At 42.4% G+C, this 14,063-nt stretch overlaps 1 protein-coding gene across 12 annotated transcripts in view; it reads right to left on the bottom strand.

The window, feature by feature from the left end:
• Positions 1 to 14,063, bottom strand: part of PAG1 (phosphoprotein membrane anchor with glycosphingolipid microdomains 1) — a 106,230-nt gene that overhangs the window by 66,384 nt on the left and 25,783 nt on the right. For 7 of the 12 annotated variants that reach the window (XM_065668497.1, XM_065668493.1, XM_065668495.1 and 4 more), the window contains one exon: positions 1,486 to 1,579. The exons of the other annotated variants lie outside the window; for them this stretch is intronic. The gene's annotated coding sequence lies outside the window, so the exon portion shown is untranslated. The remainder of the gene's footprint in view (positions 1 to 1,485; positions 1,580 to 14,063) is intronic. 12 annotated transcript variants of the gene reach the window in all.

Here is a 14,063-nt window from a genome sequence, read left to right on the forward strand (position 1 = left end):
AGTACCAAGCTTAGATCGTGGGATAGAAGCTAACAAGAAAGATCATTGAAAAGGCAGCACCTGTAGACATTTTCTAATATGCACTGACCTTTCTAACACCATTAGATTTAGCTTTGCTGCACAAATATATTGTTTTAGCTGTACATATCAGTAAGGTCCTCATTATCTGATCCTATCAAAATCTTTACAGTTTTAGTGAGAGCGAAAAAAAAGGCATTACTGAAAAAGGTGTGTCTGAAATGATGTTCTGTTCAGTGACACCAGAAAGACTCCCACATAGCTGCTGGGGTTAACCGTTCACACCACCACACTGTAACCAAGCCAGGTAAGCACTGTGTGGATGACTCCTGGTGACAGCAGTAGGTAGCCAAAGAACAATCCATGCAACATTCAAGGACAGAGTATAGAAAATGAGCCTTGCAATCACAAGCACACCTGCAAACCCGAGATCATTTCATGATGTGTGAGAAGAGTTCCAGTTAATTTACCCCTCAGAACACAGACCCCCCTATTCTCCCTTGTTTAACTCACTTCAAGAGTTTGACCCCCCGATTCTCCCTTGTTTAACTCACTGCATGAGGTTACAATGATTAGTTTTACTTCTGGCAAACCTAGCAAATTTGCTTTCCTTCACTTCCCCTCTTCCATTTACATTTGCTTAATATGGAAAGGTAATGTGCTTTATTGAAGAAATAAGGAAGCTCTGCATAAAGTCATGTCTGCTTCAGAACCCAGTTGACTCCCCACCAGCTGGAATCTATTATTTGATTAAAAATGCTGGTGTGCCAGCTGCCATGCAGCACGTTTCACTATCCTGATTCCTGGTGGAATTAAATCCATACTGAAAATGTAGTCTAGCATGAATCAGCCTCTTGTCAATATTAATGCATACCTGGAAGATAAAAGCATTAAAAAAAGAACACAGCCCTCCAAGACCTGGCCACCCCAATCCCCAGTGCAGAAGGTGCTCATTGGGGAAGAACTTCAAATTTCACATATTGTAAAGTAGTCATTTCAGAAGGCAACATCCTAATTATACCCTCAGGTTTGCTTTTAGGAGTGATCTCTCTCACAATACAAAAAAAACCCCAATCTCCCCACAGAACCAGTCCTGAAATAAAAGATGGTTGCTGGGTATAAAGAATTAAAAGCTCTTTTATCGCACTGATACAGTGAAGTATTTATTAGTGAAAGACAATTATTAGGGAATGTGCTCAAAGCAAAAAATATTACTGCTAATTTAGTTAGAATGAGAGACTGTGTCAGGCAAAAAGCCCATTTAATTCAAGAAGGATTTTTGCCTGATGTGGACTGCAGGAACATATGCTATGAGTACGCTGTGAATAAGCTCAGCTTCTTACAGTGCAAGAATGTTGAAAGCTTTAAGGCAATCATTTGCAAAGGCATGTTTAAAAGGCCTCTAAATAGAAACATAGCAATGGTATACTGATAGGACTGATTCTTCCCATTTTCTTTTTCAGTTACCTCAAAGCAAGTTGCAGACTCCAGCTTCACTAGCTCTGAAAAGAAGTCCATCTCTGAAGAAAGGTTATATTCAATGGGATGTTTGCAGCTTGCTCTGTTTAATGGATGGTCATAAAGTTAAAACAGTTTTGATGGCTTCAGACAATATACAGCATTTTAATATACAGACATAAGAACATGCAGAGGTAAGGCTGAAAGCCCAAGCCCACATCCATTGCTTGTGGTGCCGAGGCAGATAGTGCTCAGTTCTTTCTTTAGAAGAATTAGCACTACATGGATGATATTTCACTGATTAAACTGATTAACAATAGTCAATCTAAATTCCCAAGTAGCAGCTAAGTTATGTGTTGTATAAAATAGAAGAGAACACAATAGGTTTTAGTCACAGTACTAAATATAATTGAGGGGCCAAACCACTACTGAGCCAAGCTGCTATGATTTGATGGCTGCTTAAACTGAATATGGATGCATATGGATCCATATGCATGACAGAAAGTATCCCAGTGTCTGCACTACCAAAAGTGCCATCGTAACAGGCAGCTTTGCTGACAGTGTCCACACTGAGGCAAGTGCCTGCAGTGGAAGTCCCACAGGTACTGACCTCCTCTTCAACCCTGAACATGAATATCTAGTTTAAACTCTCTGGAGTAACAAAAATAAACTAACTTTGCTGCACCTGAGAGATCTTCCTTTCAAATAGGTTTTAATTCAGCTTGCAAAAGCCTGACCTAACACTTCTGATTTTGTGGTTCTAGATTATTTCCATTTCTAGATCCATTGTAAGACTTTCTCAACAAGCAAGAAGTGTGTTATTATATCTTAAGTATTGTATCTTATACTTTCACTCTAGAACCTCTTTCAGACAATTAAAAGTGATGTAGTTATGTTTGTTCAAGCATGAATTAGAAATGCATTATGCGTGTGCATATAGACAGATATACCACAAATACAGAAAATATTTAAATAATGTTTATAGGCTTCTCCTATTCACTAAGATTTCTGGCAGTGTATGCCAGCAATCTCAATCCACCGCCATAAAATGAGTCAACCTGTCATGGAAGCATTCCTCTTATCTAGCACACAAAATGGAGATAATCTTTGTGCACAAGACACCAAGTATCTGGACCTCGAAGAGTACCAGCTTTACTGATAGAGAGAAATGGCTCACCTAAAGACATCACCAAGAGGATTTATATCACTGAAAAGAAGTTTAATTTCCCCCTGGTATATGCTACTTGTCTCAAAAGTGTGTCACAAACAGTGACATTTAAAATCATTATGTTCCTACACACCAAAAAAAGCCATATATTGAGATTTAGTATGATTTCAGGAAGGGAACACCATCAAACCCTGCATATTAAAAGTACAACGCCCAGCTTTGCCATCAGAGACATTAAAAAATAGATTCAGTGGCATTTACAATACTCCTATCCCAAACAGCAGCCAAAAACTTTATCCCACATTGCCATGTATTGTGTGCAGGACCTATATTTCAATGAAAGGAAGAAAATGCTTTTAACAGCACACTGGAGAGTTTTTATGAGATATGCAATCTACAGGAAGGCTACTGTCGCTCAGTAAATGTTTGTTGACTAATTGTGCTATTCCAATTAACACTACCTTTATTGCAATGATAAAATCTACTGAAGCTTAACTTAAATTTTAAGAAAACAGCTGAATAGTAACAGCACTAATGTATTTTATGTTGAAAATAGTCTTTGATATTTGTATGTCTTGTAGTATTTATATTTTGATAGTATGGTGTAAGAAATCTCCACACGTTGCAGGTGTGGAGGAACCTTTGTCCCAGTGTAAACCCCCTCAAATCTTCCCAGTCTGATGCTCTCCCAATAGGAGCAGCCCCCAGGCTCAGCAAAGCATTGCAGCAGTGTGTGGAGCCTCTGACTCTGCCACACGCCTGTCTGTGGCAAAACACATGCTGCCTCACAGCTGCTAATGCCTGTGGTCCTGCCTCTGCCTGTCTGTGTGGCACAGGCATGCATCATGCCCCCATGGAAAAGCTCACAGTCTACACAGTAGGGGAAGGCTCCTGTATTACTGATTTTTTGAGCACTGCAGCACAGGCAGGAGACCTGAAGAGGTGTTATGACTAAGGTCCTGCACCCAGGTCAGGGCAGTGCCAAGCACAAACACAGGCTGGACAGAGAATGGACTGATAGCAGCCCTGAGAAGGATTTGGGGGTGCTGCCTGACGAGAAACTGAACATGAGCTGGCAGTGTGCGCTCACAGCACAGGAAGCCAACCGTACCCTGAGCTGCACCAAAAAGCACACGTACTCTTCTCCTCTACTCCGCTCTCATGAGACCCCAGCTGTGCAGTACTATGTTCAGCTCTGGGGCCCCCAGCATTAAGGATGTGAACTCTTTGTAGCAGGTGCAGACAAAGCTATGAAGATGATCAGGGCACTGGACCACCTCTGCTATCAAGCCACTCTGAGAGAGCTGGGGTTGTTCAGCCTGATGAGCACTGGCACAGGTTGCCCAGAGAACCTGTGGCTGCCCCATTCCTGAAGTGTTCAAGGTCAGACTGGACAGGGTTTTTAGCAACCCGGTCTCATGAAAGCTGCCCCTGCCCATGGCAGGGAGGTTGGAAATAGATGATCTTTAAAGTTCCTTCCAACCCAAGCTCTTCCATAATTAAACTGGTGCCATAGGTTCTGGCAAAGAGCTCCTATGGATGCTTGGGAAAACACTGAGCTAATGTCCCATCTGTACTCAAACCTCCCATTTCCCAAGCTCCTGATCTGCAGCAGTGCTGACTATATGCCTACAAATGGAAGCACTGGGAGATCCAAGAAGCACAAGGTGCTTGGTGACAGCCAGCATGGCTTCACTAAGGGCAAAAAATCCTGCCTGACCAATTTGGTGGCCTTCTATGATGGAGCTATGGAACTGATGGACAGGGGTAGAGCAGTTGATGTCATCTACCTGGACTTGTGCAAAGCATTCAATAATGTCCCACACGACATCCTTGTCTCTAAATTAGAAAGACATCAACTTGATGGATGGACCACTCGGTGGATAAAGAACTGGCTGGATGGCCGCACACAAACAGTTGTGGTCAATAGCCCAATGTCCAGCTGGAGACCAGTAACGAGTGGTGTCCCTCAGGGATCAGTGTTGGGACTCGTCTTGCTCAACATCTTTGTCGGTGACATGGACAGTGGGATTGAGTGCACCCTCAGCAAGTTTGCCGATGACACCAAGCTGTGTGGTCCGGTTGATACACTGGAGGGAAGGGATGCCATCCAGAGGGACCTTGACACGCTTGTGAGGTGGGCTGATGCCAACCTTATGAAGTTCAACCACGACAAGTGCTAGGTCCTACACCTGGGTCGGAGCAATCCCAGGCACAGCTACAGGTTGGGCAGAGAAGAGACTCAGAGCAGCCCTGAGGAGAAGGACTTGGGGGTGCTGGTTGATGAGAAAATGAACATGAGCCAGCTTCAGTGTGCACTTGCAGCCCAGAAAGCCAACCGTATCCTGGGCTGCATCAAAAGGAGAGTGACCAGCAGGTCGAAGGAGGTGATCCTGCCCCTCTACTCTGCTCTCGTGAGACCTCACCTGGAGTATTGTGTGCAGTTCTGGTGTCCTCAACATAAAAAGGACATGGAACTGTTGGAACAAGTCCAGAGGAGGGCCACGAGGATGATCAGGGGACTGGAGCACCTCCTGTATGAAGACAGGCTGAGGAAGTTGGGGCTGTTCAGCCTGGAGAAGAGAAGGCTGCATGGGGACCTCATAGCAGCCTTCCAGTATCTGAAGAGGGGCTATAGGGATACTGGGGATGGACTCTTCATTAGGGACTGTAGCGACAGGACAAGGAGTAACGGGTTCAAACTTAAACAGGGGAAGTTTAGATTGGAGATAAGGAAGAAATTCTTTCCTGTTAGGGTGGTGAGGCACTGGAATGGGTTGCTCAGGGAAACTGTGAATGCTTCATCCCTGGCGGTGCTCAGGGCCAGGTTGGACAGAGCCTTGGGTGACATGGTTTAGTGTGAGATGTCCCTGCCCATGGCAGGGGGGTTGAAACTGGATGACCTTAAGGTCCTTTCCAATCCTAACTATTCTATGGTTCTATCTGTTATTAAAACACTAAGGAATGCCACAAGCCCTTAAGATATCTCTGCTTCAGCTCAGACCTTTAAAATTAACGGAACTATTTATAGAACATTCCTCATTAGGGACATAAGCCTTCCGTTGTCACTTTTGTCATATGATAAAAACACTCATTTTACTTGTTTGGTGCTGTGAAAAAAGCTTTTGAAAGTTGTGAAGCACTGAGCCACCAGTTATTTTCCTTGTGTTGCGGAGTCTCAGGCCAGGAAACAGGCACATTGGAAACTCAGAGAGTACAAAAGAGATGGATCCTGCCTTGAAACATTAAAAAAAGAAAAGAAGTCCAGCAGGCATATGGATGGCTCACAAGGAAGTAGGAGGAAACAAAGGGACAGCACCAGCCAACACAAGAGGCGGTGACCATAACCTATCGCTAACCTACTTTCATTTCTTTCAGGGATTATCGCAGAGGAGATTTGAAGAAGGGATTTAAAAGGAGAAAATGAGGTTAAGTGTGTTTATGTCTGCCCACAGCTCATCCTTAACTTCAGCAGTAGCAATGAATAAAGCCCACAGATGATTTGAATACACAGCAGGACAGTGGTGAAGCTGATATTACAGGTGAACTGGAGGCATATGTGGATGGATGGGCCTGAAGGACTTTGAATATGACATCAGGCTGCTTTGTACTACCACTGTGTTAAGAAAGAATGATGAATATTACAGAAATGCTCACAAGAAAACAAGTTTCTTTTTACAGCAGATTTAAACAAGGTAAAAGCTACACAAGCTATATGTGGGCCATGCTTGACTGAAGGGTGGTATTACTTCATGACCAAGGCATCCCTCTAAGGCTGGCTCCTAAACACCTTTCAGTCCACAGACATCTCTGGAGAAAGGAACATGCCTCATTCAATATCCTTCATAGCTGTTTTTTTAAGTCCAGGACATCGTTAGCTAAGCTGGTGGGTTTTGTTAAGTTACTATCTTGTAATGACTTGTAAAATATCTGTATGCACCAACTGGAAACTTCAGTGTTCCACAACTAATTTGGTCTTTTATAAACTGATGCACCTGCTTATTTATAAAATTAATATTTTATAAACATATGCACTTGCTATTTAATTCTGTTAGAAAATATTTCAGATGCTAGTTTATCTGTCATTTTTCCTTAGCTCAGCCATTTTGCAAAGTTAACAGACCAGAGGCATCTGAGGTCCATTTCAGCTCAGTAACAAACCTTGGCCTTAAAATATATTTGCCTTTCAGTAGCTGACAGTCTCAACAGCATTGCTTCCTTTTGTCCAACTGACATGTGGGATGGGCTAGTACCTGCCAACCTCTTACTAAGCCTCTGAAAATATCTGTTGTTTGGCAAGGCAGGGTGTATAACCAAAGACATGTTACATATGGCAAGTTATTCCTTAGGGAAAAAGGTAAAAATAGAAAATGCAACAGGCCTCTTGCCATACACAACCTTTTCAGTGGTGGCTTCCAAATCAACCACTTTCCATTAAAAGTTCCAGCAAAGCATCAGAAGAAAGCAATTTTAGGAACACAACAACATCACAAAACTAAGGGAACTTTTTGCTGTACTGTATTCGGGTAAACCGGAACAACGAAATGCCTGTTAAAAATATGGCTTACCTTTCATTTATTAAGCCAAATATGGCTTACCTTTCATTTTTTTGCTTAGTACCCTTCGCTATGTCTTTTAAAAGCTTGTAAGAATCAACACCCAAAGTAAAGCCCATAGGTAACGTGCTAGCTTTCTAATGTATCACTGTCCTGAATAACTGTAGGTTGGAAGAGCACAATGAGTCCCAGGATCCTGATGACAAGAGCACTGTGCGTGCTCAGCCTCATCAGTTGTCCAGAGCGAGCAATGTCCAGTGCAGTGCCTGGCCACCAGCCACAGGGACAACATCTCCACTGATTCAAAGGGAGATGTGGCACTCACATGAGGACCCAGCTGGGCAGAAGTAACATGACATGAATGTGTCAGCCTGAAGCTGAATCCACCTCACAACTAGGTACCTACAGTCTCTTCAGAATACAGCATCCTTATAAGATGCAACTTACCACACAATAAAATCAGCCTCTCAGAATATGTTAAATGGACCATGTCCTAAAAGCAGCTACTTCCTTCCTTTGACTAGAAGGACATCTTGGATGACCAGCTCTGGTGCAGAAATCCTCCATCTGAGTGACCTGAAGAGCACTCCAGTTTGGTGAAGCAGAAAATGCATGTATTCATGGTTTAGCGCATTATCTGGGGGTGGGTATTATTCTGCTGTCAAAAGCAAAGAGCTGTGTTCTTGACAACAGTAATGACAGAACTAAATTAAGAAAACAGAGTTCAGAGAGGCAGAGAGTTGTAGCTGAGCTTTGGATGAGCAAACCTCATTAACTGACTGGCTACTAGCTATCTAAATAGATTAAAGGAATTATTACTACAGCTGTAGTTTAACAATTTGGAAAAGTGACATTTAAAATCACTACTTAACATTCAGACAGTAAATTTGTTATTTAAAACCTACTTGCAAATACAAGGTAATTCTTGCAAGTTAAGGGCAGCATTTGAAAGTATCTGCAAGAACAAATCAAGATGCATCTATTTTTGCGAAACAAAATCAGATCGAGTCAAATGAAATAAGATTTTCAAATCCATTGATTTATACGCCTGAAAGGCAGGCATATAAAAACACTGTAGTGCTTCCCCAATGCCATCTTTATACGTCACAACACCAAATGTGAAAGTTCATTTGATGTCCTAGAAGACAGCAGGGAGGCATCACATTTTTCCCTTCTTTTTAAAGCCACCCTGTTTCCTGGGAGAAAAAATAAATAAAAAAAATTAAGGTGTGTGCATGATTCGGGCACTCTTACTTTTTCTGGATGGGCACAGATTACGCTGCCCCAGCTCAGTGATTTAAAGCTGCATTTATTGTGATGTTTCATGATTGAAGAGGTCAAAGATTTCTTTCAGGAAAACGACTACAAGGTGTTCTGCAGACCAACTTAAGGAATATATGTTAACTTCTTAGCTCCATGAGGTTAATGTGCGCCTTGGTTGCATTTGTAAATAACATGACCTTATTAACCAAGAGAAAGACAGTAACCTTCATGTTTACAGAGTAGAAATGAATTATTTTCTCACATTTCCCCCTCCCCCTCAAAATATGCAAAGCAAATGTTGAAATTCACAACCATATATCAAAGAACATTCAGGTTCAAAGTACTAGAAAGTCAAGAAGTGCCGGAACAAATTTAGTTCAGTTCCCTCGTGTTTATATAGTAAGATGATGATGTTCTATTTTTTCAACGGCATTATCTGGGTTTTCAATAACAAGAAACAAATTCTGTAGTGGCTTGATTTTACCAGATATTCAGATGTCTATCTCATTTTAAATATAATACTTCAATTATTGAAGTTATCTTGCTGAGAGAAGTACAACATCGGATAAAAATTTTTCTTAAGATTACCTGCGAGTGTGATTTTTTATTTTTTCCAGTAGAGAAAGCATTTTTTGAAATAAAATATAACATCTACCAGCAAATACTGCTTGAGAGTATTCTGTGATCTAATTCTGAATGAACAAAACCAGAACAAATCTCTTTTTCCCTACTTTTTTTTCCAAACAGGTCTATCACAATGATTAGCTTATCAAAATATTTCAACTCACATTCTAAGATTACCAGCTATTATTTTAATCTGTTGTACAGACATCAGTCTAACACTCAATTAGAGTAAGTGGTTATGAATCATGCACATTTTAGGAAATATCTTGTCTCTCTGAACAACATTTGGGTTTTAAATCTTTATTGATAAAAATAGCTTACTTCCAACAGAAATCTACATACAAAAGTGCAAATTAGGGCTAGAGCAGCAAGCCCTGCTTTATGACTGAGAGATGTCTGGGCTTGGCTAGCTGCCTTCAGTGCCTACTTCCACCTTGGCTCGCATAATTGGAATAAAGATGAATGAAAATTTAGGCCTGCAGTTTTAATAGTAACTATTTGTTATTTAAATTTCCTTTTCCACACTGAATGATTGCAAGAATGTGTGCTCAGAATTTAAAGGCTACTCTTTAGCATCAGCACATTGATTTCTTGGGGTCCTTGCAAACCTCTTCACATTGTTTCTGGGCTACAGCTCTACACCCCTCTAACTGCCTGTCAGACATCATTTCTGCTTTATGAATATATAATACGATGCTCAGGGGAAATGTTGGGCTAAGACAAAAAAAATCAATACGTGTCTAGCACGTGCGTGTTAGGCAGTTGTTGAGCTGAAGTCTGTCTCAAATATGTGGAGTAATTTTAATAACAAGACAAATGCTTTCTAAACCGAGCTTAAAGGAGGGTTATTAAGAAAGCACTACCACTATGTCACTGTATATCCTATTTGTAGAAAAACAGCCTCCTAAAATGTGAATAGATATTCTGATTGCAAAGTATTTGGCGATTACTTGTTTACAAATTTCAAATATTCACATTACAGAGATATGGTAGCAACTGATTTTTTACTCTGCTCCTCTTGGAGTAGTTTTGGTGCCCATTTATGTAGTAAAGCTGTTATTGCAACTGATATTGGTTTATTTTAAAAACATCGTCCAAAACTGCCTTTTTTTTTTTTTTTTTTTTCCTTTTGCTGAGGGCCTGGAATCAGAAGTGAAACAAAAGCAGGGTAAATTAATCATTCATGCAGCTCCGTAATCGCCTTAGTCATTCCTGCTGCGTAAGCCTATTTTTGCAGTCGACGCAGTTCAGACACCCACCACTGTAGTCCCAGGGATGCAAACCCATCACAGGAATATTTGAATCACTCCACTTCTGCAGGACAGGTCTAAATAAAACAACATTAACTCCAGTTGAGAGGCAGCTCCTTAATTCCTTTACATAACATCCAAAAAGGGCAAGTTATGTTAAATGCACCATATAGTGAGCAGAATTGTAGGAATCTCTGCTTGCTTGCTTTCCCACACATTGTTGAAGGCAGACCTGCAGAAGCATGACTCCTGCACCTCCTTCCTTCCACCTACGTGTCCTCCAGCACCAGCAAAGCTTGGCCCGTAACAGGTTACAGCAGTCAGCTCTCGCTGATGTCCCTTCCTGGCTCACTGATGGCCAGCAGGGCTGACATCTCATGGATCCTCACCTCCCCAGAAACATCACCTTCAAAACATGTTCCTTGCAAACACCAGCCTCATGCTGGAGGCCCATGATGAAGTGTGTGAGTTAATTTTGGGCGGGGGCAAGCTGCTGGTGCTCACAGCCAGCAGCCTTCCCAACAGCCACAGGCATCCATGCTTAGCAGCACAGTCACACAAACGGCAAAGGAGGAAGAAAAATGAAGAGGTAAAGGTGAGACAGCAAGCTGTAGTCAGACCTGCGGATGACCTGAGATCACTGACTCCGAGTCACCAACATCCAGCCCAGGGACATTGCTCTCAAAGGGGTTTTTTTTGCCTCCCCTGCTGTTATGCAGACCTTTTAGTGCAGATCCTCCCCTTGGGAGCATGCTGACAAGGCAGCTCCTCCTGTTTCATTCAGTGTAATGAAAAGCCCAAACTTCATGTATTTATGACCCTTTCAGATTGAGGAGCTGCAGCTGAGTGCCCTTGCCTGGGGGTGCTTACTTCTGCAGGAGAGCAGGCCATCTGGAAGGGCAATCTAAAGAAAACAGAGGGAAAACCTGACATCTCAGGGAAGAACACCCGCAGACATGCAGAAGCTACCACTGACAGCAGCAAAGAGATGTCTTGAGGCTCTGTCCTAGCCAACATGGTGGAGCCCATTAGCGTCAACACAGACAGAAAAGGCTTTTATCAACTCAAAGAAAGGGAAATGCTAAAGGCAAGGAGAGGGGGCTTTCCAGAAGAAAGGAAACTAAAAAACCCACCACCCCCCCAACCCCTCAAATAAAACAACCAACCTCAACCCCCCCCAAACTCACCCAAGTAAAAAGGAGAGGGTTCAAGCTGAAGCTTATATGGTTTATTTATACTGAATATATACAAACCCCAACCCCTGGGTGCACCAGTGGACTGTTTGCATGTGAATGTTATTAGCAAAATGGGCAGGTTTGAAACAAAAGCATAGCAGCTATACCCGAGTAACTTCCAACACAGGCAAGCTGTAAATTTTAAGTGCCAAACCATGTGCCCTGTGCACTGAAAGCACGCTGAGAGAAAAGGCTTTTCACCCCTTAGAATCACAGAATCATAGACCTTGATGTAATAGAGCCATACTAGCCTCGGGGAGGAACCCCTTAGTGAAACACCCAGACCTGTCTGTGCGTACAGTGCTTGGAGGCACGAGAGAGACTGAGAGACCCTTAGCAGTCTGACTGGCTAAAGAAGGCCTCAATTCACCCACTTCCTTTATCACTGGCCACACCTGCCTTCCCACCTGCATCTGCACGTACTTCCTTTGGTCACTCTCTAAACCATACCTGTCAAGCCACCCATGGAGGGGTGGTTTGTTTTTTTACACAGACAAAAATCCCACGCTGCCAGGTTCAAGTCCGATACCAACACAGATGGTTGAAAGGATCCTGCCCTCACTTTCCAGCATCACCCAAGGCCAAACTGCTGTTACTGGGCTGTACTACGAACAGGATCAGAGAAATATATACAGATTTTTTAAAGAACCTGGAACCCCAATAAAACAACCTTCCTTCCCCCCTCCTCCCCCCGCCTGTAGGATTCATAACCTTCTTGAACTGGAAGGATAATTCGCTGGACCTACAGCTGGGCTCAGATGGCCCTGTGTCACTGTCTAATGCCGATGGAGGATTACATGGCAGGACGATGCGTTTACAATTTCTGATTTCCTGAGCAAGAGTCAAGAGTTCAGGTTATCCAAGCCCTTTACACACGCAGAGTCATCAATACATTTTTATTGGAAACAGAATTTCCAAAATGATGCACTAGTCAACAGGGAAGAGAGAGAAAACCCCCTCACCTTTCAGAGGTGTTTCATTTCCAGATCCGAGAATCTTTCACAGAGAATGAGAGTTCAAAACTAAACCGCTTCATCTTTGACAGATTTAAAGCCATCTATCACAGTCCTCTGACTTCCACAAGGTAAGACTCCAGAAGCACGAGTGGTATTAAATTAATTTTACATTATCTCTAAGGTGTCTGTTCAACCTCTTGGATTTCTATGTTCATTTTAAAGACAAATACTACAAAGAAGCAATGTTTCTATGAACCATATGTCAGTTACATTTATGCATTTCTCATGGGGTCAAGATCTGGGATTGAAGCATCTCTGCACTGTGTACAGGTAACGAAAAGAGGCTGAGAGAAGAACTCACAGCAGATCTACACAAACCCATACAACCAGCACTGTAGCTCAGGAGGCGCCTGGTCAGAGAAGTTGTGGTAACTGAGTACATTACCAGACGTGTGCTCTCTGTTTCTACAAAGGAAAAGCTAAACCAGTAAGCTTGTCTGAGTAACCATCCTTCCTTTAGGAAAAGTTAGGAACATGCACCACTTCAGTTAGTGCAATGTGGTTACCTTGGAAGTTTATTACCTGTGGTATTATCAATACACTGTAAGTAAGTACCACTTGTTTGGCATGCAGCAGCAAATACTGGCTCCCCAGAATGATTCAAAGCTATTACTGTGCTTAAGAAAGAGACTTGAAATCTTCTCAGAGTTTCACAACTCAGACGCAAACTGTGTGCATTACATACAAGCAAATCCAGTCTGGTACCATATCATTACTTATTAGTAACAGCCACCCAGGGATACTTGGGATAAAAAAATAACTGCAGCGTTTGAAAATTCACCATCTGGGCGTTGGGGAATGTTAATTATTTAAGTGGCAACCCAGTATAAATCGGATGCTGCTCAAGTCTCATCAGACCTCCAGTAAATGAATGCAACCAATAAACGAATGCAAGCAACACCAGCCTACACACTGCAGACTGGATCTCCCTGGTCTCCATGCAAAGGTACCAGATTTGCTTTGCAGACTGCATGCCCAGACCAGCTTCCTAACCACAGTATTCTTTTCCATACCCGCTGCAGTGGGATAGTTGTGTAACTTGAACACGAAATATGAACCCCCAGCTGTCTATTTTGTTATTTAAGTTCTGATCATACCCATGGAGACCTCACGAGCTATGCTCTCAAAAACATGCTTTGAAATGAGCAAACGTGATGTACAGATCTGCAGCACCCACAGCAATCGCAACAGCAGAAACAGCTTTTGAGAACTTAAAAACAAAGTGAGTAAAGATGGTGATTTCCAATGAGGTAGTCATTGCTCTGCTTGACCAAAACAGATCCACTGACCAAAACTCCCATCACCTGGGGCAGTAAAGCCTGTGCCAGTGCTACAGAGCACATGGTGCCTCTTGCACAGCTCCCAGAAGACCAGCTAGAAAACCAGGATACCGAGGGGTAAGCAAAGACTTTCTGAATGACTGTATACAAACCCATATCCAGCTATTTTACCTTTCAGCTGACACTGCTGCTTTT

Source organism: Lathamus discolor, chromosome 2 (genome assembly GCF_037157495.1).
Source record: "Lathamus discolor isolate bLatDis1 chromosome 2, bLatDis1.hap1, whole genome shotgun sequence".
NCBI classification, from domain to species: Eukaryota; Metazoa; Chordata; class Aves; order Psittaciformes; family Psittacidae; genus Lathamus; species Lathamus discolor.